General features: G+C 35.1%; 1 pseudogene; it reads right to left on the bottom strand.

Moving 5' to 3' along the window:
• Nucleotides 1-17,592: 17,592 nt before the first annotated feature.
• On the bottom strand, nt 17,593-18,243 carry LOC101408784 (GTP-binding nuclear protein Ran-like; annotated as a pseudogene).
• Between the last annotated feature and the right edge of the window lie 220 nt (nt 18,244-18,463).

The following is an 18,463-nucleotide window of genomic DNA, read 5'->3' as shown; positions in this document are numbered from 1 at the left end:
AAATGGTGATTTACATGTTTTGGAGAACCACTTTTTCTGTGCCCTCTGTGCATGTTTTCACCCTCTCAAATCTGAATTGGAGGCATGCATGAGGCCAGAGCAGATGTGTGCAGCTGGGCAAACCATTTTGCCATTGCTTTTCCTTGGAATGATAATCCACATGCCGGGATTTCAAATGAGTTTAATACACATTTTCTTGATTAATGGAAAATGGCAGAGTGTAGGAGACTGAAACGGTTCGTGCTTTGCTTGATTAATTAATAAGGGACTCTCTTTTCCCAGCTTCAACTCATTATGCTAATGAAGTGTCATCAATTAAGGCTTTCCCTTGATTATTGAATCTGTCAGGTAGCGTTCAGTGAAAATGTTGCATTCCTTTGCTGTCTGGGTGGAATTACCATTATGGCTTTTTATGAACCGCTCCTTCCATTAGCTGCTGTTTGTTCTATTTTCTCATTGTTTCTTTTTCTTGACATTAAGAAAGGTGACTATGGAAAGATTGGAATGAACCGGAAAATGTTGTCTCTGGGAATATGGGTCAAGAAAATGTGTTCACAGAAAGATACGCACCATTCTTCATTCAGAACTCATTTGTAAATATTAATGAATGGTAAAAAATAAATCAAAAGAATATGTTGAACTTTCTAAAATAAGTCTTTGGCATTGTCATTAGATTAGATAAACAGTTCAGAAATAAATGATCAGTAATCATTTCTCACCCTACTATTCATATTAAGTTTTTAGAGGAAGGGTTTTTCCCAAGGGAAATATACCAAGAACAAAAGAGTGCATATTTAAATGATTTATTCTCTTCAGGTAAAGTTCTAATTTGTTTACAAATATTACTTGGATCTGGATCCATTTAATGCACAAAGAATAGACTATAGCCAAGTGCAGCCTCTAAGTTAGGTTTAGGAAACAAACATTTTTATACATCTTAGTGGCCTTTGCTCCTTAGTACTGAAGATGAGGCTTTTGGTGTGGATCAATTTTGTTCACTCACGTTGCCTAATCCCTTCATTAGGGAACACCTTACTTTAAGATTAGGTAGTACCGTTAATGAGAGATTGTAAAGCCATTTATAAAGGTTGTAATTAGTACGAGAGCTGAGTGAGGCTCTTGCAATCACCCATCCCATCCCCATTTTGGTAATTAACATCTTGAGGGAGCAATAATGATTTTGTTGAATTTCTCATTTCACTTTACTTAAATTAAAAATAGTGTTTTGGTACATCTCTGGCCTTAGAAAAAGTATACATATATTTTTTAACTACTGGTGTCATCTGTTTAATTAATCCATCAACGTCTCAGTATCCTTAACTGTAGAATGAGGAGATAATATTCATTTATGGCTACTTTTCTGGAGATTTTGGATATAAATAAATGGAGAAGAAAGTGGGATAGTTTACTACCTGCTTTTGGGGAACTCATTTATAGTCTAGTGCTGTGAATTTTAAAATTAGAGGAAGACATCTGATAGAGTAAAGATGTAAAGATGCTTAGTTATCCCTCAGTCATACTAAAGGTTTTTCCTCTTTTCAAAGAGCACTCCTTTTCTCTGCTTTCAGGAATAATGTTTCCAGTTCGATGGAACTCTAGATGTGCTGCGTCTTTGGGTCATATCTTTAACTCTTTCTCTGTGCCCCAAACCTGTAATAGCATTGAAGAAAGACTGATCCATAAAGAGAACTAAGTATGCTGCTGAGCAGAGGCAGTAGTGACTGCCTCACATGGAACACCTGTAATATCTTCTCAGAAGCATCTTGGTGAGAAATAAAACTATATCTAAGGATGGACAAGTGAGGGGTTGGTAATCTACAGAATTCAGGCCTGACATTGTAGCAATGCTACTCCTTTAGAGGCCAGACCCAAGCAGCAGATGCTCCGCATGTGGCCCCACACAGGGGCAATCCACTCAGCCCTCAAAGCCAACATTCTCTTTGATAGTCATACTTGCATTTGTACCATATGGCATGGAGAAATGGTAAAATAACCTTCTAAAACAAAAACTGGTAGAAGATCAAATTACCCAGGTAAAGAAAAATTGGTTTAAGCCCTTCAAACTACAATGCATGCATTCACTGTCATCATTTTAATCTTCTATTTGTTTTGTTTTGATGTCAAAGTCATGGTGACTAGGTAGCATGGGATGGGCTGAAAGATTTCTTTTAGAATACATTACTCTCCGTAAGTTTCTTCTTTTAACAATAAGACTTTACTTTCATTGTAGAAAATAACTTATTTTCAATTTTTCAACAAAATATACATGCTCATGCTGTCATTAAATTTGAAGTTATTTATAACACTGCAATGTTTGTTAAGTGAGAGAAATAGAAAAGTATCGTAGGTTTGAGGATATGACATATGGCTCTGTCATTCAAGTCATACTGGGTGAATAACATAATCTCATTGTGTCTTGCCTGGTTTGAAATACAGAATAAAATGTGTCTAGAGCGGAAAGCCATATTTATACAATTGATTAATTTTAATTATTTATAGCAAAATAAACTTCAGGGCATGAATATATATGAAGTTTGCAGATCAACAGATAAATAAAAAGTATTTTTCAGAATGATGATGTTATGTGTTTAGTCAGCAACCAACAGTTAACCAAAAGGAAATAGGATATAATCAGTTTAACAAACAGGTGTTGCAAGCCAACATTTAGTCCTGGGTGATGTCAGTGGGTTGCTTATTCTTCTAATAAACTTCCTTCTTGGTAGGAATTGAGCATATGTGAGACGCAGCATAGAGAAGTAGTTAGATACACAGATCCTGGAGCTAAACAGTCTGCATGTGAATCTTAGCTCTCCTCCTCACTAGCTGTGTGAACGTGAGCAATCTATGTACCCTTTCCATGCTTCATTTTCCTCTTCCATAATAAAAGTAATACCTGCCCCATTCAGTTGTGAGTATTAAATGAGTTAGTAGATATAAAGCTCCTAGAAGCATGTTAGCACTGATTAAATGCTATAAAACATTTGCTATTATACTATAGGGCAATATATTATGCTGGTAATTTTTACTGAATTTTAGGCTCAGATAGATGGGTGTTCATATTCTCTCTCTATAGATATCTTTATTATTTTATTTTTTTGTTTTTGGATCTTGGGTAAGTAATGAGACTATTGATGTTCAATATTCTTATCCATAAAGCAGTCATAATGACAGGATCTACCTTATGTTTTGTGAAGATTAAATAAGTTCTGTTACATAATCAATGTTTAATAAATATAATCATTATTTTAGTTTTTATTTACACCTGGAAAACTGTTCCCACACTAATATAGTTTATTGTCTTGGACCACACTCAGGATATATTAAAATCCCTTTGTTACAGATTTATAGGCTACAAAGAGGTAATGTGATATACTGCAGGTTCAGTGTTAAAAATACGTTATTGAGCAGTTATTTTGCGGTCCAGTGTTCTTCTCCCTTGCCCCGACAAAATCTTGAATTATATCAGAAAAACGAACATGACAACCTTAAGGGAAATGAATTATGTAGACACAGAAAAGCCTTCCTACTGTTAAAAGATATTGGTTTTCTTAAAAAGGCAAGTAATATTTGCCTTGTGACTGATATAATTATATCTAAGTCACAGAGTGATCAGAAATTAGAGCTTTATTTAAACTTGAAAATTTACTCTATTTTCTGCCCTATTTTTTGGGGGGCCAAATGCACATTACTCTATAAAACAAAATATAAAATCGCACAACCTAATTATAATTTCATCATCACCATCATCAAAACATGTATAAGCATAGAGGAAAAGGAACCCTCATACACTGTTGGTGGGAGTGCAAACTGGTGCAGTCACTATGGAAAACAGTATGGAGATTTCTCAAAAAACTAAAAATCAAAATATCATATGACCCAGCTATACCACTACTGGGTATCTATCCAAAGAACTTGAAATCAAAAATTCAAAGAGACTTATGCACCCCTATGTTTATTGCAGCATTATTCACAATAGCCAAGATGTGCAAGCAACTCAAGTGCCCATCTACTGATGAATGGATAAAGATGTGGTATATATGTATATAATGGAATACTACTCAGCCATAAAAAAGACAAAATCATCCCATTTGCAACAACATGGATGGAACTTGAGGGTGTTATGTTAAGTGAGATAAGCCAGTCAGAGAAAGACAAACACCATATGATTTCACTCATTTGTGGAAGATAAACAAATGCATGGACAAAGAGAACAGATTAGTGGTTACCAGAGGGGTAGGGGGTTGGGGGGTTGGCATAAAGGATAAAGGGGCACATATATATGGTGACTGACAAATAATAATGTACAACTGAAATTTCACAGTGTTATAAACTATTATGACACCACCACTAACAACAAAAAATAATAAATAAATAAAAAACATGTATATGCAAAGGGCAGTGACCAGAGGAATACAAAGATTCATTCTGAAAACATGAAACTGAAGGAAGAAGTTTTTCTCTCAATTTATAAACTGCAAATTATGAAATGTCTATAAATTCAGTGATTACTGTTGCTCTCTCCTTTGAACATACTCTACGTTTACTTCTCTCTTATCTACTTTTATTTTTTCATATATACTTGGCTCCTCATGAGTTAGACAACCACTTTTGAGAAATTCAGAAGTGAGGTGGACACCACTGTCTGCACAGCTGCACTTTTTCTTCCTGGGTGCAAAACTCAGACCATATTGCTGACTTCCTTTGCAGATTGCTGTGAACATAACCAAGTATTCTTGGTGGAATGTGAGAGAAAGTGATATGCACATTTCCAGGCCCATCCTATAAAAATCACCCATGAGCACTTCTTCATGCTTTTTTCCCATCCTTCTGCTCTAAAAAGAAACTCCTAGAGTGCCCTTAACCCATCCTCATTCTTTTGACCCTGAGCTAACACCTGTTGCCAATCTTCCTTTTTTTTGCTTGAGAAAGAGTGGCCCTGAGCTAACATCTGTGCCCATCTTCCTCTATTTTTGTATGTGGGACACTGCCACAGCATGGCTTGATGAATGGTGTAGGTCTGCACCCAGGATCTGAACCTGTGAGCCCCGGGCTGCTGAAGCGGAGCATGCTGAACTTAACCACTGCGCCACTGGGCCAGCCCCTACCCTTTCCCCATTCTTGGTCATTGACTTGGAACATCTCTAGACAGTTGCATGAGAATGAGACTACCTTGAATCATTACATGTTTAGGTCCATTATCTATAGCCCAGCTTACCCTAACTAGTAGAAAAATTATAATATCAAAATGGAGTGCTGCCGTAAAAAAATAAAATGTGTTATAAATTTTTGCTCTACCAACAAAAATCAAATTGAGGTCATGTAGTAGATGTATACATATATACATCAAATGGCAAAGAGGATATTTGAGCTGTGCAGCAGCCCAACATTTTGAAAACTCTCAGCTGCAGTAACCTGGAAAGTAGAAGAAGTGCCTACTGGACCTGTAGCTCTAGGGAAAGTGCTGAGAAAAAGCCAGAATGTTAATAAATGTGTGACTGCTATTTGCTGCAGTGAGCTATGTAGTATGAGAAAGCTGAACTCAGGCAAGAATTAGCTGGTTTTAAACAGACATTTGAAGGGAATAGAGAAAGCCAGATTAAAAGCATCATAGGGTTGGAAAAAGCAACTGCTCTGAACCCTGAACAATAAAAGATAAGACTGAAAAAGACTCTGAGAACCAAAGGCATGTTAAGACAGTATAATCAAAGGGCTTCAGCTTGTGCAAAAATCAGCTTAAAAGGAGTTGTCTTCTCATTCACCCCTACCATTTCAGACGGCCTTAAAGGGATATCAGCGAGAGAGAGAGGGAGGGAGAGAAAGAGAAGCATGGAAGCATGTGTGGAGGATGAGGAAGAACAAAGAGAAAAGCCGACTTAATAGGGCTGACAAAAACTACAGCAAGGAAAAAAAATTGGCAGCATTTACTGGAACATGGAGATGACTGGAACATGGAACTTATCAGAAGCATATACATTTTTAATGTAATTGTATTGCCTTAGAAACCACAAGCCCATAAAATTATTAACAATTCAGAAATTTCCATGACATGGATATGAGGGTTTTAGCATTATTCTTACAACTTTTCTGTACGTCTCATATTGTATTAAAATAAAAAGTTAAAAAGAAGCCCTCATCTCCCAATGAGAGAAAGAGAGTCTGTGATCATCAAACAACCAGTGGATGCCAGGAATTCCACCAGCAGGAAAATAGCTGTCTGAACTGTGATGTTTCTAAGTAGGGTATTCTCCACCCTACCCACTTCAGATGTGGCCATTGAAGACAATCGAAAAAGAGGGACTTCTCAAAGGGCAGAGCCTAGGGTCTCCTAATACGCCAAAGAAGTGACCATCCCCCCAGAGAGCAGACTCCGGATATAATCAAAAACTCTCTTCAGGTCCCTGGGAAGGGGATTTTCACAGTGCCTGCCTTGCAAGATTTTATCCTGCCAGGAACTAGGGCCTGTGATGTTTTTCTCATTTTTCCTTTTCCTAAATAGTTTTCGTACAACAATCCTGCCCTTGCCCTAATGTTGAGTGTGGAGAGACAGTATCCATAACTTCTCTTTCAATTCATAACTCATTAGAATATGAGGAACCAAACTCAAACCTAACAGACTTTGAGCAGATTTCTGTAACTGGAGGGTCATTAGATTGCTTCATTTGAGAAGGAGTAAGTACATTCTCTAAGGGAAAAATTATATATATATATGGGTGGAGGGGCCAACTTGAGTTATTTGCAGTCCTCTGAAAAACACATTCTTGTTTTTCCTGGACAACATTATCCAGCTTTCTTTCAGATAGATTTGTGCATGCAACTGTATTCTCTTCTATGAAACATGAACCGCCCCTCACGCACCCCCAATCTCCTCAACATACTCCTCCACGTTCATTTCCCATTCTGGCTGACCAGGAATATGATCCCCAGGGCAACCCTGGAAACGGCACACTGAAGTTAGAGAAGTTGTCCTCGATTTTGATTCTCAAATGATTTGGGGGAGGAGACACTTCCCATACCCTATAAACTTGGAAATTCCATGGACTACAGAAGTGATAAATAACTTTTCATTGTGCTGATCTCTTACATATTTAGGTCCACTTGTTTTCTTAGCCCATCCTACACGAATTAATACAAATGATAAAATCTATAAAATCTAATTCAAACTGTGAAGATCTAAGAAATATATTAATCTAAATTTATCTAAACTGGTTTAGGGGTTAATTTAAAAATCTCAAATTACCTCCGAAATATTTCAAAATTTATACAGTAAATGAAAGAAAAAATTAGGCTAAAGCACCTTAAAAAATGATAGGTTGTCTATATTTCCTACCACTCTACTGATAACACTTAAAACATATCTTGAGTTTGTCTTTGTCTCAAATTAATCTGTGACTATATCTAGAAGGAGCAGAAATCACTATTAATACTTGTCACCTTGCTATTGTATTCTAACATACTGAAGTGTTAGTCTATTATGTCTTTCAAAATGTTTTTGGAAATATTTTTCACTATTGAATCTTCATATGCTTGGAAGCAGAATTTTGTTATTGTGATTCAGAATGTATATTAGCAAAATTTTTTTGAAAAACAAAAAAAAAATGTAATACAGAGTTTACCATTCATATTTGTTCCAGCTAGAAACATTTCCCTTACAAACTTCATTATAGAAAATCAATAACATGGAAAGGAGGTACATGTACCCAAATGTCAGATATTATTCTAATGTAAAAATAAAAACATTTAAAATTAACAGCAGAATACATTTTTGTAATTTTAATTTCTGATATGTTAAAATTGTTTTCATGGAAAATCTTTTCACATTTTCATTGTAGTTTTAGGTGATCTAAATTGGAGTCTCAGGTGCCAGTTTTGTTTTTTTTTTAACTTGTTTTATTTTTCTTGATACATCCAGGAAACTGAAAAGTAAAATAGGAAACATAATGCTCTGATAAATAAACAACGGGGTTTCGTGTGCGGAGGTAAGTGCGAGCAGTAATTCTGCATTGCAGTTATCGCTACAGAATCAATAAGGAGAGAACTAGAAAACAAATGGATCTTGCTGGAGGTTTAATCAGCCAGCAATCTCCGGTAGTGCCTTTTTGTGAAATAATGTCATTTTTATCAAGAATTTATTAACTTACATTTTATTTTTGAATCAGTGCATGAGAGAGCAATGTCATTATGTAGTAGTTATACTTGGCTAGTTCCTATATAGATTATGTTCTAAAGGTACATCCAGGGATGAGAGAAGGACAAAATGCAGAAGAGGCCGTATTTCCCCCAATAAAATATTTGTTAAATTTTAGAATTAGAGCTGTTACTCTTTTAAACAATTAAAGTGTGATAAATTATGTAATAAATGCATGCCCGACAGATTTACAATATGTTATTTTTTAAAAATAATAAAACTAATACGTATTCAACCTAGAAGGCTAAAAAGAAAATAAAATTTACCCATAATTCTACCAAGGAATTCTAACTTCTTCCTCCGTCCCTCCCCCAGTTTACTCCTTCCCTCCCTTCCTTCCTTCCTTCCTTCCTATCAATCTATCAATCATCTATGTATCTATTATCTATCTCTATCTATCTGTCTATCTATCTATCTATCTACCTACCTACCTACCTACCTACCTGATCTATCATCTGTCTCATCTATCCTTTCAGACTTTCTAAGATTGTGTATGTGTACATGTGACGTGCATTTCTTTGTTTTTCTTTATTTTTACCAAATTGGATTATACAATTTATGCAATTTTACTTTCTCCTTTATGCACGTCACATATATTGAGAGCATTTTTTGATATCCTTCAATATTCTTATAAAATAGAATTTTAGGTAGCTTCATGGAATTCTTTGTATACATGTACTGTGTATTCTTCTATTTACCTATAGTCAGACATTTACCATTTCCAATTTTGTCTCTTACTAATATCTTTTCTATAATCATCTTTTTTCACAATTCTATGGCTCAGTTTTTACTTTTTTATCATTGTAGATTCTTAGAGATGGAATTCCTTGGTCACAAAAGAAGAGCCTCTAGCCAACATTAGTATTCTCATTATTAAAATATTTGATAATTGATCAAACTATATCTTATTACTATTTAATTGAATTTTTAACTCAGAGATTATATTACACATATTCATATGTTTATTTTTTATTTGTATTTTTTTCTTTACAATTTATGTTTCTTACGATAATGGTATAAATCAGAATGATGTTTAGAAATAGAAGTCATACTGGACATTTTTTTTCCCTTTGTTTCTGAATTTAATGGAACTGACCAAATGGTTTAGCTGTAAAGCGTGTTGTTGACTAAAACCATGGGATTATAAACATAGCCTTTAACTGAAGAGCAAAGGGAAAATAATGTGCTTATTTTGCCTATTTTTCTTTTAGTTATCTTGCTCTGCTATTTCACTGCCTTATTTGTTTTAAAGAAAAAATTTTTAAAGAATAGTTTATATAGAAATTGAAATTGTCTTTTTCTGTACTGTACCAGCATATGGAACAAAGTACCATTAGGAATATTTTTCCTCACTAAAAATATGCATTCAGTTTAATATAACAAAAATTATCTAAGTTAGACCTCAATGTACCAGGGTATGGAATTAATTACTCATCTACAAGACAGATCAAGTTTAACATTTCATTACTGATTTTAACAGTCTGGATATGCAAATGAATTTTGTAAATTTTAAAGAGAATGATTCTTAAAGTATCTAAAATAAATCATTTTTAAGAATTTTAGAAAAACAATTCACATGCAAATATGTTATGTGCTAAGTTCAGCTATTTCTTGTCTGTTTAATAAGCAAGTCTGACAAAAGAGGCCAACTCAGCAACACCGTTAGCTGCTAGTTTGGTGTATGTTATCGATTTTATTTCTAAATCAATTATACTTAAAAAAAAAAAAACAACAAACATGATGGAACATATCCAAGTAAATATTATCTTCTTCAATATTATAACTTGCAAGTTTCTATGCTGACTCTAATAATACTATCACTGCTTAAAACCTTTTAAAATCGTCTCCTTTGGAACTATCTTCACTTGTTCTAAAATGCTATCTTAAATATTATTAGTTGCAATTATATTTTGATTTTGCAAATCACAAAATCTTTTGGAGCCAAGTAGTTGTATTAGGATGTATGAGTGTTGTTCAAGCACTGCTTCACAAAAGATGCCACATGAGCAACTGACTTTTTGATGAAGAATACTGTCATCAGTCATTCATATATACTTCATTATTTGCATCAAATATAATCTTTCCAACTCCTCAAACTTTAAACATAACAAGTTTGAGTGATCATTTAAAATTTTTTCAGTTTTTTTGTGGTATAATTGACAAATAGGAATTGTATAGATTTAAGGTGTACAACTTGATGATTGGATATATGTACATATTGTGAAATGATCACCACGATCAAGCTAATTAATATATCCATCACCTCACATAGTTACCCTTTTCTTTTCTTTTCTTTTTTGTGTTGAGAAAACTTAAGATCAACCTTCTTAGCAAATTTCAAGAACACATTATAGTGTTAACTATATTCACCATGCTGTACATTAAATCTTCAGAACCTATTAATCTTGCATAACTGAAACTTTGGACCCTTTGACCAACATCTCCCCATCCTCATCCTCCCACCTCTGGCAACCATTACTCTACTCTCTACTTGCACGAGTTTGACTATTTTAAATTCTACATGTAAGTGAGATCACGCAGTATTTGTCTTTCTGTGTCTGGCTTATTTCACTTAGCAAATGTCTTCCAGGTTCATCCCGGAGAGATGAACACATATTTAGAGTGCTGTACTCATATTTTCCCCACTCTGACTCTAATAAAAAGTTTGGTACTAATATGTGTAAAATATGAAGTGGAATTCTCAAAGACCACTGATGATCTCAAAGACCATGCTCTCACAAATGGAAGAATTTTCTTCTTTTTTAAGGTTGAATAATTTTCCATTGTATGCCTATGTATATATATCACATTTTCTGTATCCATCCATATTTTGGCTATTGCAAATAATCTTGCTATGAACAGAGGAGTGCGAATATCTCTTCATGATTCTGATTTCAAATTTTTTTGATTATATAACCAGAAGTGGGATTGCTGGATCTTATGATAGTTCTATTTTTAATTTTTTGAGGAACCTCCATACTGTTTTTCATAGCAGCTGTACCCTTCTATATTCCCATCAACAAAGTAGAAGTGTTCCAATTTCTCCACATCCTCACCAATACTTGTTATCTTTCGTATTTTTAATAATAGCCATCCTAATGGATGTGAGGTGATATCTTCCTGTGTTTTTGTTTGTTTGTTTGTTTGGTTTTGTTTTGTTTTTCTTGGTGAGGAAGATTGGCCCTAAGCTAACAGCTGTTGCCAATTCTCCTCTTTTTGCTTAAGGAAGATTGTCGCTGAGCTAATGTCTGTGCCAGTCTTCCTCTATTTTGTATCTGGGATGCCACCCCAACATGGCTTTATGAGTGGTCTATAGGTCCCTGCCTGGGGCCTGAACACGTGAACCCCGGCCACTGAAATGGAGCACGTGAACTTAACCACTACGATACCGGGCCAGTCCCCTCGTTGTAGTTTTGATTTGCATATTCAGCATGCATTATCCTTAGAGTTTTTGCTCCGTGTTCAAAAAATATATATCATATTCTTAGAAGAAACTTTATTCTTATTCAAATAAATTCACTTCCACATGTTAACACTCTGTCTTTTTTGCCTAACTTAGTTAAAAAATATAACTGCACATAGTTTGAAAAGTGAAATAAAATAGAATGTGACTTTTTTCTGGTGGGATGTGGAAGTTTTTGGTTATAATTAACTAATGAGTTGTTTTTATGTAATTTAGTGACAGGCAGCAACATGGAAAATATGTTAATTTAAAAAAATGAAGAAATTAATTACCAGTTAATTATCAATTACCTTCTCAGACATATAAACAGAATTAAAGATTTGAAAAATGGCCTGAGGAAGGTGCATGTTGGGAATCTCTGATAATACAATAATCTCTTGCTTCTTAGGTTGGATAGCCTTACATAATGATCATTCATCAGGATGATAAAGCCATGATATTATGACAGGGAAGAACACATATTTAGAGTGTTGTGATTGTATTTCCCCCACTCTGGTTCTAATAAAAAGGTTGGTACTAATATGTATAAAATATCAAGTCGGATTCTCAAAGACCACTGATGGTCTTGTTACTACTAGAATAGTGGAGTCTTCAGTGAGAGAAGTAAGAGGTCAAAGTTATCTCCCTTAACCAACCACTACAATATTAGTGATTCCCAAGAATCGGTCATAGTTTACTTTTTTTTTCCATTTTTCCATCTTCCATGCTCTTACCCATACATACAAATGCAATCTCCACCTAAATATTATTGACTTTGGAGTTCACCTCTAGAGTTAACCTTGCTTGTGAACTCCAGACTTCTGAATCCAAATTTCTACTGGATATCTTCCCAAGAACGTTTCACAAGCACCCTCATAACAGTGTGTCCAAAACTCAGCATTTTTTTCAAAATGTTTTCTATTGCAATTACTTCTGCCCCGGGCTAGACATTTATCATTATCCAAAATTTCTTGCTGGGATTGTGGCAATTGTCTCTTAACTGGGTGCCCTGCTTCTTGCTCCCTAATCAATTTAATATCTATATTGAGTTATGTTTCTGACATACAAGTAAATTTTGACATTTCTGTGCTTTAATTGCTAAATGGCTCCTTAGCTCAATGTGACAAATTAGAAATTCATGACTGTAGAGGATTATCTCAACTAGGCACTCTGCACTCCCCCTTTATCAAAATAGATGCTCTGCTCTAAACTTGCCAGCTTTCTCATGCCCCTTTGCTTTTGTACATTCCTTTCTCCGTGCCTGAACGGTGCTCTCTCCGTGCTCCCCCACACTTGTCTGACAAGGAAACCGATAAATATTTTTTACATCTCAGTCAAATCTCATCAATAAAGTCACCTCTGACTCCTCAAAGTAAACTTATGCTCCCCTTCCACACACCAAGGGTGCTATGAATTGCACTAGAGCCACTACTACCTTAATTTTTTATATCTCAATTTTCTTCTCTCTAGATTTAAGCTCTCTTGAAGTAAAAGATCATGTTTTGTTAGCTTATATTTGCATTAGTAAGTATAATGCTTAGCCTATGGCTGAATCTAGTACAAGGATATCCAATCTCTTTGGGGGCCACCTTGGAGTTGCATATATTAACATCGGTGGTAGGCTCTCATTCACCCATCACAGATTCAATTTGAAAAATTCCCATTTATGTGCTCTACATGTTGATCTATAGCATAATATTTTTTGGAAGAAAGGCTATTAGAATTTAAAAAAATAATCGAAAAGGCACAAGGTTTGGAGTGAAACCATTTTTGCTACAAATCCTTCTCTAGCATGTTGTAATTATTTATCTTTGGACAAGTTACTGAACATTGAATCTTTAAAAAAAGACTCACCATCTATATACTGCATAATTGTTAAAAGTAAAATGAAATAAGATAATGTTTTTACCATAAGCTCATAGTTGTATAGCTTATTCATTCTTTTATTAAATGATACTTTAATATATAACCGTCTGTATAAGTTGGATGAATAAATTTACACATAAAAGATCTGCATTTATAGGTACTAAGAAGCATACCATGGGGTTTCTTGGTACTGTCTTAAACTGTAATATCGCTGGAGAGGTCTAAGACAAAAATTAAATATTCTCTCTTTGAACATTTGGGTAAGCAAAGTTGAACACGTATGTTTACTATAGACTTTTTTAGTGTCATTTAAACTATACTAATGTACAAAACTCTGTGACTCTCTAATGAGGGCCGTTGCATGAAGTATTTTCCAAAGATATTTCACTATAGAACTTTCTGCACGTGTTTTTCATGGAAACTCTTTTCACATTTCACAGAACACAATTTTTCTATAAGATTGAGTTTGGAAAGTCGTATTTAACTCCACAGTTTCTCTTTTAGTGAGATATAAAATACAATATTCCATTATGAGTAGTAAAGAAACAGAAAAGAGTTTAGGCAGTATTCCTGGTCATTTTCCTAGCACTGCATAGTAGAACTCCCTGTGATAATGGAAGTGTTCTGTAAACTGTGCTGCCCAATACGGCAGCCATTAGCATCATGCAGCTATTAAGGACTTGAAATGTGTGTATTGCAATTGAAGACCTGAATTTTTATTTTGTTCAATTTTAATTGATTTAAATTTAAATTTAAATAGCCACATGTGGCTAGTGACTTTCTATTAGACACCTCAGTTCTAAGCAATTATTCTGTTGTGGACAATTACCACAAGTTAACTGTCATTAAGTGGCATGGATTAATTTTCCTCACTTTAACCTGAAAGTTGCATCATGCCCCAGTTTTTCTTAATAACTTTTTATAGTTCTATCATTCATCAATTTGATGAAAATCATTTTGAATCTAGTTTAATTTCCTGCCACTGCCACTTCTTGGAACAAATAGTTCTTTAAGTTTATTATCCACCATGAATAAGGGCTTCCTGATCTTTATTCTAAGATAACTTTGCCCAATTTCAGTGCTTTATCTCTTCTCCACTATATCAGGGTTAGGCAAATAAATGCATTGGTAACTTATCAATTGTATTCATGTATACAAAGGTTTTGATCTTATTTCTTCTATACCTGCACCTTTTTGAATTAAAAGATTACCATTATGTGAATGTGTTATATGACTGTACGTAATGTTCTAGAAGCATATCATTTTACGTTGATTCAAGGCAATGTATCTTGGATTGTTTCTACCAGTGTCATTAAAATGCATAAGAATTTGTTAAACATTTTTTTTTTAGTTGTGCCAGCACAGAGTTAATAGCCTGGGAGTGGGAGAAGGATTGCAAAGAGAAACAAACAGCAATCACAATAAAATCTACTATTATTACCTCTCTTTTTTCTGGATTATAGATAATTACACATAATTTGAATTTTGCGCTTTTATAATCTTCTATTTGTGCTTCTCTACTCTCGATTTTGGCTTCTACTTTGCTGCTTACTTGCACTTAATTGTGAGATCTTGTAATTTTTTTCATCAGTGTCTTCACTTATCAAAAAAGTTTGATGTTATCCAGCAACTTTGAAATTTCAAATCTTAGAGATTTTATGGGTTGAAAAGATTATGATACATCCTGATCTCCATATGCAAATCCCAAATAAAAGCAATGGAAAAATGTTAAATGGCTCTGCTGAAGTTCGAATTTCTTCTGATTTCTTTTCACAATTATTCCATAATCCTGAGCTTATATCATATATTTAAAAGACTTTTAAAGAATTTTTGTGAAACATTTAAAACTTTAAGTAGGTTACGTTGACTTTTTTCCCTATGATCACTCCTTCTCTCTAATAACTTTAGTAAATTAATCCAACACAGTTTACTCAGATTTTGCCAAGGACTAGATATGTTGCTTTTGTCAGATCCCATAAATACTTCTAAAACTCATCTGTGTCTGGTTCTCTTCTTTTTCTGGGCGCATTCCCAACCCCTTGAAGTTAGGCAACAATAAGTGACTCATTATGTTCAAGATGTTTTGGAGTTCATGTTTTGCTTGTGTCTTGTAGTTACCTCTAACCTTTGAATTATTAGTAAATTTCGATACCGGGTAAGACCTCTGATATTTAGAGTTTCATTAAACTATCCTATCCTGTGTGTCATCGCAAGTAAAAAACAAAGAGTTGAACTCCACAGTCTAAGAGTATAGATATGCTCAGCGTTAGTGGATAATGCCAAACAATTTTCCAAAATGGTTTTATCAACTCACACTCCCACCAACAGTCCGTGAAATTTGCTCCATTCCAAACCAAAACACTTGGTTTTGTCAGTTAGAAAATTTAGCCATTCTAGTGGGTTTGCAGTGGTATGGCATTTTGGTTATAATTTACATTTTTGCAAGCTTATGTGTGATTTGGATAGCCTCTTTTGAGAATTGCCTAAGTCTTTTCCATTTTTTTTCCTTAATTGAGTTGTCTTTTTCTAATTAATTTTATATATTATTTAAAAATATATATGGATGCAAGTCTATTGTGGGATGCAGGTTTTGAAAGCATTCTCTCCTAGTTTGTAGAGTCCTCTTCTACTCTCTTAACGGTGTCTTTTGATAATTTTAATAAAGTCCAATTAAAAATATCTTACCTTATGCTTAGTGGTCTCAGTGCCTTGTTTAAGAAATCTTCAACTACTCCAAAGTCATAAAGATTTTTTCCTATAATAAATTATTCTTTTCTAATATATGCATCTAAATTCTACTTTAGCTTTATCCCAATTTTGGATATGACTTAGTTTCCATTATCATTCATTCCGTATCATATCATTCCAATTTAAGTGTTACAGTAATTAGGGGTTTAATATAAAAATTAGAATCCACATGGGTATGGCAAGAGGTGGGAGAGTGAAGGCATAAAAGGCTGCTATTGGGGTCCAGAAGAAATAGTCACTAAATGGCGTCCATTGGAACATCTAGATATATTGGAGAAACGGAAGCTTGAAGGAAATCCAAAAAGGCTTCACATTTAGCCGTTAAATTAGGACTTTAAGGAGGAGCTCATAGATAGATCTGTGAACACTGCCATGAGGACAAAGTGAAGCTTGTGTGAAGCTCTGCAGAGCCCCTATGCGTCACAGAACCACTGCACCTTCACCACGACCTTCCAAAGATAAGGGTTTCTGCCACCTTTTTCCTTTGCCCTAAGTAAGAACTACACCTGGTCAGGGTTCCTTGGCTGGTAAAGTGACCCAAAACCAACCTTTCATTTTTATAGAGTCTGAGTCATTAAGAATTCTTTTTGGGCCATTAGCACTCCTATTTGTATCAGTTGTTGCAGTTTTACATTACATTTATCACGTGACATCAGAGTGCTAAAACACTCCCCAGAGAATGGGTTCCAGACACATTCTTCCCTGCCTGTATTGCGTAGTGCCAACCCAATTTCCTCTTGATATTCCCCATCCGGTATAAAAAGAGACTAAGCTGGGAGTCTTTAGCCACCAGCACTCCCAAACAATAGAAGGAATGAGTGCCTCAGTCCAGAAGAAGTGATCTGGGTACCACACACATCACCTCTTATGCTGCTCTGATTTACTTATTTTATATCATAAGTTCTGTGAGAAGCTCTGCTATCATTTTGGTTGGTCTCTTTTCCCGAAGAATGAAAGGAAGATTAGTGGGAAGAACCACAACGCCTGCTGCAGCTAATCTCAGGAGTGAAATTGATACACATTGTCTTCATTTCCTATTGTACATTTGAGATTCCCTCTTTTCATTTTATTTTATTTTTTGTGTGATGTGACTGTACAGTCTTATATTTGAAACTCAAGTAGGAAATGACTGCATTCCAAAACAACTAAATATGCAGGTCCAAAAAAATGAAGGTATTTTTTTAACTGCCACATTCACTCTGAAGCCCATTCATCTCCTTCGGCATCCCAAAGATTAAGCACATGTTCTGCTTAGCCATGTAACCAAATGACAAACACACTGCACCACTGACATCATAGGATGATTGCCTATAAAACCAGACTTCTGACGCTGGGCTTCAGCTTCATTTTCTCACAGGTCATCATTCTCATAGGGGAGAGCAGTTGTTTGAGCAACCTCTAGATCATGCTCTACTATGCTGCCAAAGCTGGGTCCATGACAATGTCAAGGGGGGCAAGAGCAGGCATGGTGACAAACTCCAAGTTAGGGTCTCCAATGAGCTTTCCAGCAAGCCAGAGGAAGGGCTTTTCAAAGTTGTAGTCACTTTTGGCAAAAATGTCATATTTACTGAAGATTCTTCTTTCGGTGGAAGATCATAGATTTTACCTTAACTTTCCTGTCCTTAATATCCACTTTGTTGCCACACAACATGATGGGGATGTTTTGACACACTCATACCATATCTCTATGCCAATTAGGCACATTCTTGTAAGTAACTCTCGATGTTACATCAAACATTATAATGGTACACCAGGCTTGGATGTAATAGCCATCTCTCAGTCCACCTAATTGCTCCTTACCAGCTATATCCCATACATTGAACTTAGTAGGTCCTCTGTTGGTATGGAACACAAGGAGATGGATCTCAACACTCAAGGCAGCTACATACCTCTCAAATTCACCTGTCAGATGACTTTTCACGAATGTAGATTTTCCAGTACCTCCATCAACAACCAATACAAGTTTGAACTGGACTTGGGGTTCTCCTTGGGTGGCCATAGTGATATTCCTTCCAGAAGCATCTCCAGGCCTGTCTGACTGGAGATTCCCTCTTTTTAGACAGCATTTCTGCTGGTATAGGGTGCCCACCAAGATCCTTATGCCTTAGAATTCCCAAGACCTGATCATCCCAATCTTTGCAAATTGTTGCACTTGTCCATTGACTCCCAAAAATGGGCAAAGGAATACCAAAATACCTGTAAATGGATGACCTGGGTACCAA

The sequence above is a fragment of the Ceratotherium simum genome, chromosome 3, assembly GCF_057802395.1.
Source record: "Ceratotherium simum simum isolate JZ-2026a chromosome 3, ASM5780239v1, whole genome shotgun sequence".
Classification (NCBI taxonomy): Eukaryota; Metazoa; Chordata; class Mammalia; order Perissodactyla; family Rhinocerotidae; genus Ceratotherium; species Ceratotherium simum.
This window is presented reverse-complemented; position numbering and strand designations above follow the sequence as displayed.